Raw genomic sequence first — 12,131 nt, forward strand, 5'->3', positions numbered from 1 at the left:
CATTACAAAAAGAGGAAGCAAAAAGAGTCATTGCTCTCATGCTAGATGCTCTCTGTCATCTGATACAGTCACAGTTCCTGGAATCTTGTGAAGTGGAATCATCAATCCCCAGGCTGACTCGGAGGGCCTGACCGATCACAAGACTGGGGCACCCCCCATTCACTGAAAGGCTTTATTTTAATCCTCGGGGACTTCACATGGAAATCCTAATGGTTTCTTCAAAGCCATATGGTCTATTGTATGAAAGCATACTTGGAAATCCTTAATGAGTGGATTAGGCGCACAATGGACTGCATCACATAAATGGAGGCACTCCTGTTTAAAAATTAATAAACTGCGTAATTGAGAAGGAGCACTGCAGTGCAGACCTTGAAGGTCCTCATGAAACAGAAACTACTATGCATCCCATTCCTTTATTCTTCATGTTGATGAAGGAAAGTCACACGATGTGCATGGAATGCAGATTTTTTCTTTATTTAGCCATTCGATTGGACCTCAATTTGTGTGTGTGTGTTCAGGGAAACAAATAGTGACAATAAATGTCTATTATGTGCTATGTGAAAACAGCCATGTGCAAAGTGTGATGAAGAAAAAGAAAGCAGGATAAGGAGAAGCAGGCTTCGAGAAGGGTAGAGAGCATTGGAGGCCAAGGCAGGAAGGAGTTGTTCTCTTATATGAGCGAGTGCATCAAGCAGGACCCTCAGATATGGTGAACTTTGAGCAGAGCCCTAAAGGCAGTGAGGGGTGAACTCTGTGGCTATAAGGAGGGACAGTGTTCCAGGCAGAAGGGACAACAGTATGCAGCCAGTGGTGTCCTCAAAAAACAGCAAGGAGGCCTGGGGGCTAGAGCAGGGTGAGTGGGAGGTCGAGGGAGGGTGAAAGGAGAGCAGGGCAGATGGTGGGAAGGAAGGAGGGCAGAACATGCTGGAGCTTCACTCTAAGTGAGGAGCTCCTGTAGGGTTTGGGGTACAAGAGTGATATGACCTGATGCTCTTATGCTATTTTTTTTCTTTAGAGACAGGGTCTCACTCTGTTACCTAGGCTGGAGTGCAGTGGCATCATCATAGCTCACTGCAGCCTCAACCTCCCAGGCTCAGGGGATCCTACTGCCTCAGCCTCCTGAGTAGCTGGGACTACAGGTGCACACCACCATGCCCAACCAATTTTTTTATTTTTTGCAGAGATAGAGTGTTGCTATGTTGCCCAGGCTGGTCTCAGACTCATGGCCTCAAGCAGTCCTCCCACCTTGACCTCCCAAAGTGCTGGCATTACAGGTGTGAGCCACAGCACCTGGCCTGATGCTCTGTTGAAAGGATTCTATGTGGAGAATACATTGTAAAGGGGGAAAGGAGGAAACAGGAGACCAGTGGGAAGACAAGAATCTAGGCTACTAAGATGTTACTTAACTGGCTGGTAGTCTTGGATGTAAAGAGAAGTGTCATCCATATTTTGGAGGTTGCTAATGATCTGTGTAGGATGTGAAAGAAAGAAAAGAATCGAGGATGAATCTAATGTGTTTTGTCTGAACTACTGGAAGAAAGAAGCTGCCATTTCCTGAGATTTAGGAAAGTGAGGGGGCCCACCATGTGAAGGGTGGGGTAGAAAACAAGGGTTTGGTCAGGAATATTCTAAATTTGAGATGCCTGTTAGACACCCATGTTGGGATGGCCATATGCATCCGGAGTCCAGAAGAGAGGTCTAAGTTGGAGACACAACATTGAGTGGCATCAACTACGTACTCCACTCTTTTGAAACAATCACATATTCTAAGCTCCAATGTTAAGTAACATGTTTTAGCCAGAAAGATCTAGATTTGTAACAGTAAATTTTTCTAACGTTAAGATAATCTGTAAACCAGTAATATATAAAAGCATGATGGTTTTAAATAAACCATCTTCAAATAAAACTGTGGGTGCAATTTTTCAGCCAGGAAAAGCATACCCCAATAATACTGTGAAGGTCAAATTGGACAGCTGGTAAGCTAGACCCAGGAATAACTAGCCTCCTCCACCCACACCTCCATGCCTTTGTGTAAGAAAGGATCCGTGAAATTGGACTTCATCAAAATTAAAAACTTTTGTTCATTAAAGAACATTTATTAAGAAAGTGAAAAGACAGCCTACAGAATAGAAGAAAAATATGAAAATCATATATCTGATAAGAGTCTAGAATCCAGAATATATAAAGAACTCTTACAACTCAACAAAAAAAGACAAGCAGCCCAACTAAAAAATGGACAAAGGACTTGAATAGACATTTCTCCAAAGATATAAAAAATAGTAGCAAGCACCTGAAAAGATGCTCGTCATCATTAGTTATTAGGGAAATGGAAATCAAAACCACAATGAGATACTGCTTCAAACACACTGGGATGACTGTAATCAAAAGAATGAAAAATAACAAGTGCCGGGGAGGATGTGGAGAAATTGGAACCCTTGCACGTTACTTTTAGGGTTGCAAAATGGTATGGCCAACATGGAAAACAGTTTGACAGCTCCTCAAAAAGTTAAATATAGAATTACCATATGACCCAGCAATTCCACTCCTGAGTTTATACCAAAAAGAATGAAAAACAGGGACTCAAAGAGATACATGCACAACAATGTTTATAGTAGCACTCTTCACAATATCCAAAAGCTGGAAACAATCCAAATGTCTATTAAAAGATGAATGGATAAACAAAATGTGGTATACACATATGATAAATATTATTCAGCCATAAAAAGAATGAAGTACTGACACATGCTACAACATGGATGAACCTTGCAAGCATTGGGCTATGTGAAAACAGCCGGACACAAACTATCACATATTATATGATTCCATTTATATGAAATATCCAGAATAGGTAAATTCACAGAGACAGAAAAACAGAATGTTTTTTGCCAGGGGCTGGGGGAGACGGAAGAATAGGGAGTGACTGCATAATGGATACAAGGGTTTTTTTGGGGGTGATGAAAATATTTTGGAACTACATAGAGGTGCTGGTTATACAGCAACGTGAATGCTCTAAATGTCACTGAATTATTCACTTTAAAATGGCTAATTTTATATTATGTGAATTTCATCTCAATTTTTTTTTAAAAAACCTAAAAATTAGAAAGGATCAATGAAAAAAAGAGTTTTGAAAAGCAAATGTTTCAGGGAAGACCTGCATCTGCCGCAGGGAGCTATTCTTCCATAAGTGCTCAGAAATAAGCCCTGGGCATCTCTGATACAAACTCTAAGTGAACAGAACAATCTTCTTTATGCCAGAAGAGCCAACACTTTCCAAAAATGCAAGCATGGAAAAAAGGTGATTGTTTCCCTGATTTACATCTATTGCATTTATATATTGCATTGCTTACCATGGTTGAAGTGTTTTGAAAATAACTTATAACCAACTAAACAGAATAGGCTGATTCCTTGTTTACCAGGAAGAGAATGAAGGGGACTGAGAGGCAGAACTGAGCAAACTGTGCCTTTGAAAGCACAGACTGTACAGGGAGAGACGTGGCTGCTATTTTCAGCCTTGTGTGGGTGTGAGGATAACAGGCCTCTGGAAACAGCTGTTTAACAACAGACTGTGAGAGTCTCCCAGGACTCAAAGACCCACCCTCTCCAGTGAACCAAGGGAAAGTTTATGAGAGCTAGGGGAGTTCAATGCATTTTGAAAAATCTGAACTGGGGATTCAACACCAGGGTTTGAATGAGCTGCAGGATTTAGCAAGGCTTTGCCGCCTCTGTTCAAAAGAACAACTCCAGGAAACTGAAAAGCCAAACTAGAAACAGACATGATGTACTTTCCGGAAGAATGACTACCCTCAAAGCCATTTCTGCAGGGATCCAGCCTCCCTCTGAGGGCCTGACAAACTGCCTGCTTCTGGAAGAAAACAAGCTTGGGTGGAGGGACAATTGACTCTTGTGCAAACTTTTGTTTCAGCATCCAGCATCAAAAGCAAACTCTTTGTTACGATGAAGGAAAGAAGATGGTTTGAAGACCGAACTTGCTTTCCTTTTTGTTTTAATGAATCCTGATACACACTTTTCAAAGCTCTTCCCCATGCATTGGAAAGTAAAAACAACCCATTTCCACCCAGCTACAGAGAACACACTATAAAGAAGATCCAAATGGTGGTTCACGAAAATCCGGGTGACAAGTTGAACCATATCTTTTTGTTTTTCCTACAAAAACCTAATGTCCTAGACATAATCAGAGTAAGGGAGAAGACTTGTAATTTAAGGTCTAATTAAGAGTGCTATATATTTAGGTATATTCTGGTGAACATTTTTAGTATTTATTCATTCTATCATTCATTCAACACACATACATATGTATTTATTGCTTACAGCATATTAGGCATCATGCTAGGTGGGGGAATACAGTGGTGAGCAAAACAGACACCTCTGCCTCAGGGAGCAGGTGACACACCCAGTTTCGGGCTGAGAAGGAGGGGGACATTTTCCATCAATCAAGTTCAAGGTCTCATTCTCCAATCTTTCTTTTCTGTTCTAAAATTAAATTCTATCCATGATTAAATACAGTTGGGACCACTCCCTAGAAACATGGTCCCCAAAAATTATCAGAATAGTCTAATTATACATTTTCCAAGGTCAGGAAGATTCAGAGTTAAATAATGGCAACGGTCCAGGCTGAACTAGAACTCAGACTTTCAGATTCTTATTGCATTCTCAGGTTCTCCACCCTGGATCTCCTGCAAACAACTCCTAGAACAAGAACACACACAGATCCTCCCAAACAAACAATAACTTACAGTTAAATTTAATGAGAAAATTAGCAGCTGATCCTCTAGAAAACTGTGAAGTCTGCACAGAACTAGCCCCGCTAAAAAAAGCACTCAGATTATATAACTAAAATGCATGCGATTTATACAATCAAATGGGAATCCGGGGAGTTCCCAGTAAAATCTAGTTTCTTGACCACAGTTAAGCCTTCCTCAAAAACAACAGGCACCACTTTTCCTTTTGCATAACTAAAAGAAATAGTTTTCTCAAAACGAACGGATAGTTTGCCTCAAAGGCAAATCCACATCTCTCAGGTAGCAAAATACATCCCCCGACATCTAGCCACCCATTTTCTCAGTATTTGCTCTTCGAGGTTTCCCAAAGCTGTAATTAAAGTCCAGTCCTACCCAGGATCACCTTGTTATACTGGTTTACAAAATTTGCCAGTGGTGCAAAGCTGAGTGTGGGTTGGGGGCATGATCAAAATAAACCTTGACAAGCTGGATTCAGGCACCAATGCTACTCGGATGACAGAAAACTGCCAGCTCAGGGTCCTTCACTTCAGCTGGAAAATATCAACCTCAAAGGGATCAGACTGTGAAGCTGTCACTTAGCAACCATGCATAAGACTTGAGGTCTAAATTGACAGTAAATTCCGTATGAAATAACAACTTAATGGAAAGGCCACAACTTTTAGGCTTACAGAATAGGGCTCCCATCCTCCTCTAACCTTTCTCATATTTAGTTTCTTTAAACAACAACATTATAATAGCCATTTGAGAGCATTTTCTCTCTCTTCAACACTTGAGAAATAGAAAGCATTTTCTACATCTTAGTATTAAATTAAAATATTGAATATTTGGGACAGGGTGGTGGAGAGGCCAGTTGAACAACAGCCAAATAGTTTACCACAGTAAACAACAGACCTTCCTAAATGTAGATTTCGGGACTCTAGGAGAGCTCTGGGACGGTTGCATGGGCTGCAGAGACCTCATTCAAAACAATTTGTGTAGAAAAAAAATAAACAATAGAGACATTCAAGATACAATCTTATTTTTACAACGGGCAATAAATATGTATGATTGTCTTACTGACTTTCACTCAAAATAGAACATTTATGTTTTGGAATTGTTGGGGCCAAGGGAAAAGTGCCCTCAGAAGGTTCACTGAAAAATCGACTCAAGATACAGCAGATTAATGAGAGAAAAGCTATCCATATCTATCGTAATACGTATACATGGGAACCCTCAGAAATGAAGATTCAAGTCCTCAGTGAGGTACAGAGGCTTCTAAAGAATGGAGGCTTGAAAGCAGAAAAGTAGGTTTGGGAGGGAGACAGGAAGAAGCTTGATCAGCCAGCAAAGGTGGCCTTGTTATGTAAGTGGAACCTTACAGGTAGCAGCCTCACAGAGAATAGATGCTAAATGTTTCTTTGCAGACATTTAAAGGCATCGGGGCTGATCTCAGTGAATCTCTTCTAGATAGGAAAGGATAGACCTGGCTGCATTCTCTACACACGTAAATTGCCCCCCACAACAGACAGCTTTGCAGTGTTACTTCCATCTGTGAGACTCCTGGCAGCCACCTCAACATACGTCAAAGAAACACATTTTGGGGTAAAATATTTCTAACTTCCTTCAGAATTTAGTTACATAAAATTCCATTGGTAATCAATTGATGTCAGCTCTGAACCCACAAATGCACACACACACTCTCCTGTTCTTTTAAAAGGAACATGGAATATGCCAGTGTCCAGAGTTTTCTCCTTCATCGTTCTCCTCCTCCTCCCTCCCCTCTTCTTCCTTCTTCTTCTAATGAAATCCATCCCAAAGAAGGATCTTGCATTTGCTGCATTTGTACTCTGCCACGGATACTTAGCCTTTGTTTCAGAGTCCACTTAGGGAAGTTTGCAAGTAGGGAGCAGAGAGCAGAATGGGGCACTGGGGAATCACCTGAACTGACACCTCGCTGGGATGCCAGACAGCTTGGGGCCATTAATCTCCTTGAAGCCGCCCAGCAAGACAAGAATGATGACTGACCATTTACATACTGGGCCGCCTTCCCGTCTGGGTCGTCAGCCTGGATTTATTCCCAGTTGTAAGAAACCCCAGAGGAGGCGATCTCCATCCAATTTATCATGGACAACTGTTCAGATCCCCTAGGAAGCCTTCTCAATTTCTCCTTGGCTGGAGGCATGATGGTGATCAAAGACAAAACCGGTGTGCGCAGAGTGACCTCCACTCTGTCCCTAATGGGACGAGCCTGATGATTAGGGTCAGGCCTCCAAGAGGTCATGGGGCACCTTTGATAAATTCACGTTTGATGCCTGGACATCCAGAACTTTCAGAGATGACAAGTCCGCTCTAAAGAAACAAAGGCTGGTACTGTGAAACAAAAATGGGTGACATGGCAGTGCCACATCAGTGACCATGCAGTGGGACAGAGTCAGGAAACACGCCCAGTTCTTAAAATCCTGATGCCAGATCTGCTGCTGGCAAGAGCTTTCTGACAAAGCAATTAACAGTTCTGTGCATGTATTTCTTCACCAACTCCATAATCACACCAGCTATTTGTCCCAAAGGAGTAATGTCAGGTTAACCCCACAAACAAATTTTATTTTAACACTACTTTTTCATGCTCATAAAGACTTTGTAAGATCTGTACTGGGCAAATCCAAGGCTGTCTTAACTACTGAATTGTGAAACTGAATTCTCCCGTATATGGTCTCCTAGACCTTAAATGACCTTATTACATTACCCATGATTTACCAAGCACTTTACTTTTAAAATAATTCTCATTTAACTTCCTCAACAAACTTGAGTGGAAGATCTTTTTAACACCAGTTAAGTTTAGTAAAGTTTACAAAGGCCCAGCCAGTGAGTGTAAAGCTGAGATCCAAACCTAATTGGCCTGACCCCAAAGCCTCTAAGACAATAAGGCAAGCCTCCCCCTCATTTTAATGAAGGGGAGTCTACTTTCCCCTCTTCTGTGGACAAGGACTATAATTTAAAGGGGCCTCACCTCCCAGGAAAAGAGATCATTGATCCTCACCACTCAGAATAAAGGCAGGACTCTCTGGTCAGACAGTGTCTTCATTATGACTGTGAAGGAGCTCAGGAAATTTCACCACAAAATATGACTCCTTGGTATAAAGAGTATTTTGAATTAAAGGCCCTTAGAGATCAACAGGCCTTTGGAAGGGCCCTTCCCTCTATGTGCCTAAACCAGACTGACCCATCAAAAAGAACAATTAACTTCCCTTTCCCCTCCCCATTATCTCAATATATTGCAGGAAAGAAAATCAGGAATGCAACCAGACCTGGCTCAAATCATTTTAAAATATAATACCTGTCTCACAAGTTTCATTTAATTTGTGAAGAGAATCACTTACAAGTCAATCTGTTTCCCTGATCCATTCATCCTCCCTAGCAACTATTTACTGCCCCTAAACAGAATTATCTGTGTTCCTCATCTCCCCACTCCCCTCTAAAAGAAATGTGTAAAAATATCTGGATCCCATTGGGATATTGGGTAATCACTCTGTGATTCTCCTCGTGCGCATAGTAAATAAACCTCTTCCTCTTATTAGTCTGCCTTAAATGTGAGTTGCTCTTTCAGTGAACTTTCAGGGGAAGGGGGATGTTTCCCCTCACCCCCACAACGGCCACAGGCTAGCATCCAGGCACAGATATGGCATGAGCTGTCTGTAGAAATTTTTCCCCAAAGTTACCAAGCCTACATTATGGGCTTGGAGATTGCTGAGGGCCTCTTTAGGCAAAACTTAACTTAATATTTGGTTTCTTAAAGGTGGCCTAGGAGAAATCAGAGTACTAAACGAAGCCCCCTTCTACTCCCCTGGAGCTAAATCCTCTCAGATCATGTCTTAGCAGGCTTGCTTTTGACCCCTCAAATTCTTTTACTTGAAGTCTTTTGGATGCAAGACGCAGATGCTCCCTCAGCTTGCAAAAATAAGAAAGGTTTGATATTGGAATACACCTGTATCAGGTAAGGGAGATAGAGATGTCCAGTCTTTATTTGATTCATGGTCAGTGGGATGAGTAAAGAAAAGATGTGCCTTAAAAGAGAAAGGCTGTGCCCTCCCCTCCCCTTTTTCCTTGTCCCTTTCCATGTGGCCAAGATAACAAGCTAAGGTAGCAGAGCAAGTTGGGGAAGAAGCCTGGATCCCCAATATGTGGAGCTGCAGTACTGAGAGAGACAGAGGATTCCTGTTAGAGGTTGGTCAGTCAATATCCTATCAATTGCAGATACCAATTTAGAAAGGATTCACCTGAGAATCTGTGGCTCTATCCTTATTAAAAAGAAAAGTTGTATCTCATTTTTTAAAATGGAGCCATGACATTCACACAAAGGTGAAAAATCGAAAGCAGACTGGAGCTTGCTGAAATTGTCCATATCTATGAAGCTATCATTCAGTTCAAGATGGAGAGAAGGATTGAGCAAACTGCTGCCCAAAATCCAGCTTATTTTTGTAAATGAAGTTTTAGTGGAACACAATCATGTTTGTTCACATGTTGTCTGCTGCTGTGTTTGCACTACCATTGCAGAGTCAAGTAGTGGCGACAAGAGACTTCATGCCTGCAAAGCGTAAAATACTTATTATCTGGTCCTTTACAGAAAAAGTTTATTGACCTCTGTTATAGAGCATTCTGGAGCACACCAGAAAGCTCCCTCCTGGAATAAAAATGAATTTTATCCATCAAATCTTGGAATTTGGAAGCAAGAATTATTATAGGAAGAGGAATACACAAAGACCATCGCATCTGCCATACAGGCTGGAACCCTCTACCGATTTTCTCCTTGGCTTACAGGATAGATTTTCTAGCCTCTGTTGATTTTTTCCATCTCTTTGGAGCAATCAAGCGTCCAACAGTATTAGCTTGTCAACAAGTAGCCTGCCAATGCATTGCAGAGCTTCTATTTTTAAAATTGTCTCACAAGAGTGACTAAGAATTACATACAAATGAACAGGAATGAAGAGGGAAACAGATTCCCTAGGCAGCTGCAGTCTTTCCTTTGGTCTGTAATTTTGTAGTCAGATCCGACTGTGGCCTGGTTCATACATTCCTCTGTTTAGGGTATTTGATCTTCCAGGACATGAAAAATAAGAAGGGAGGCTGAGATTTCGTGAGTTTGCCTTGGCCCCATCTCTTATATTTTTCCTATTCATTTGACCTTACAGCATCCATCGCATAATTTTTTTGTGCCTTTTGAGCTTTCTTCACCTTCAGTCTGTTCCTTGACTTATATGTAAGTTCTCTAAGATGCCTGCCCTCTTGACAATACTAGGAAAGAGCCAAATAAATCAACCCAACAGCTCAATTGCACCTCTTTTTTTACCAAGGCAAGAGCATGCACACTCCCACAATAAATCACCACTGCCCAAGAAGGGCATGACTCAGAATAACGAGAAGCTTGGCCCTCTGTCCAGAACGCTTCGAGGACATTGGACACGTTGGAATGGCAAGACAGCTCCCCTTAGATAGATGGCAGAGGACAGGAACAGATGCCTCAGATTCTGAAGCGTTTTATCCTGTGCATCACCCCATTTATCCAAATACAGACAACCAGAGGGCTACCGTGACAGCAGAGGAGACAGCCTGGACACACAGGCAGAACCAAGACCACACCCAACTCACATAGATGGCCTCTTCCAAAGGTTTGTGTTCATGTTTTAAGAACTCCAAAAGCACACTCATATTGGAAACAATGATTTAATGGGTAGTAGGTGCTCAGCCTAATTCTCCAGTCTATTCATTCTGGTCCCAAGCTAAATACTCAAGCCAGAATAAACTAATGATGTTCCTGATGTCTCAGAAACTTTAAGAAACAAGACTTTCTTGGCTAGCCAGGGAAACAAACGATATCGTGTGCCACCGTTTTGATGGGCAATCAGAGGGCGGTAAGATGTGAGCACGGAGGGCAATGAGCTTCTTTCCTCTTCCTCCCGGAAGCCACAGCCTCAGTCCTGGGCTGAGCAGGTGGAGAGTTTGAGGAAGGTGTGGATATGCGGGTTCCATAGAAGGGGAAGCTGGGGCCCCACCATACCCCTAGTGCACTCTGGCTTGACTTCCAACTGCCACTGTCTCAGCTCTGTCTGACGGCTGTCTTTGGTGGTCCAAGCCTGCCCGCCCACAGCAAGCTGGAAGTGCCAGAAAATAACTCCACCACAGACGTCGTCCTCAGCTACGACCAATCTCCCTCAACCTTTAGGAGGGAGAAGTTTAGGCACATATTCTGTAATGGTACCCTGAGTTACCCAGTGGGACTGAGCCCCTATTGCCCACCATAAAACCTGCTTGATAAAGCTCTATTTGTTGGCTTCCTTCCCTTACCTATCTCATTTTCCTACTCTCAATCCAGTGCTTCCTGGAGTCACCCCTCAAATAAGTGACTTGCATTCAAATCCATGGCACAGGGGCTTGTGAAGAAACACAAACCAAGGTGGGGGCGGGGGGCCTATGAAGGTACCAGTCCTGAGGGATGTGGGCAGATAGCCAACTCCTCCATCATCCAGGCATCTCAAGTCTTCACGCATGAACCTACATCCCCACCCATCTCAGCAAGGGTCTTCCAACCCTTCAGTGCCACTTGGCAGAGCACTAAACTGCAGTCACTAAAGCAGGAAGCCATTTAAGAAATGTGCTTGACTAGATGTTGTGAATAAGGTAGTGGGACTAAATAGAGCCCATGACTGTTACTTTTTGGCAATTACACAATGCACTGGAAATGCAAATTGAGTGCAATAAATTATTGGAGTTGCCTAGTTACTCTCACCCGGTTAGAGAGTTTTAATATCACTTTTTAATTTTCTCTCTTTCTCCCCGCCACCTTTTTTTAAAGGCGGGGTCTCTCTATGTTGCCCAGGCTGCTCTTGAACTCCTGGGCTCTAGTGATCCTGCACTTGGCTTCTCTCTCTCTCTCTATCTTTCAGACAAGGAAGCCATACTATTCTTGCTTCAACAAGAGAAGTACCAGTTCCCTCCAAGGCCGTCACTCAGGTTTTAGGGGTTTGTCAGTTGCGATGAGCATTTTTATGCACTCCACTTCTCAGCTCCCCTCCTACCTCCAAATCTGTGCTCTACCATCCCCTTGTGACCTTGGACAAATTACTTAAACACTCTCTGCCTCAATTTCCCCATCTGTACATCAGGGGTAGTAATCATACCTTCCTCATAGGGTAGTTACAAGATATAAATGAGTGTATAGTGCTTAGCACAGGGCTTGGTGGACAATAAGCCCTTGATAAATGTTACCAGTTGTTATTACAAACTCTCTGCTTGCTTCTTTCTCTTCAAGATGGAACTCGTTCTCGACATTTCCATTCTCTTTAGTAGAAGCTGTCTACCCTTCTGACAGTAGTTAGGCTTGCCCTAGCTCCTATCCCC

The sequence above is a fragment of the Propithecus coquereli genome, unplaced genomic scaffold (assembly GCF_000956105.1).
Source record: "Propithecus coquereli isolate 6110/MARCELLA unplaced genomic scaffold, Pcoq_1.0 Scaffold548, whole genome shotgun sequence".
Classification (NCBI taxonomy): Eukaryota; Metazoa; Chordata; class Mammalia; order Primates; family Indriidae; genus Propithecus; species Propithecus coquereli.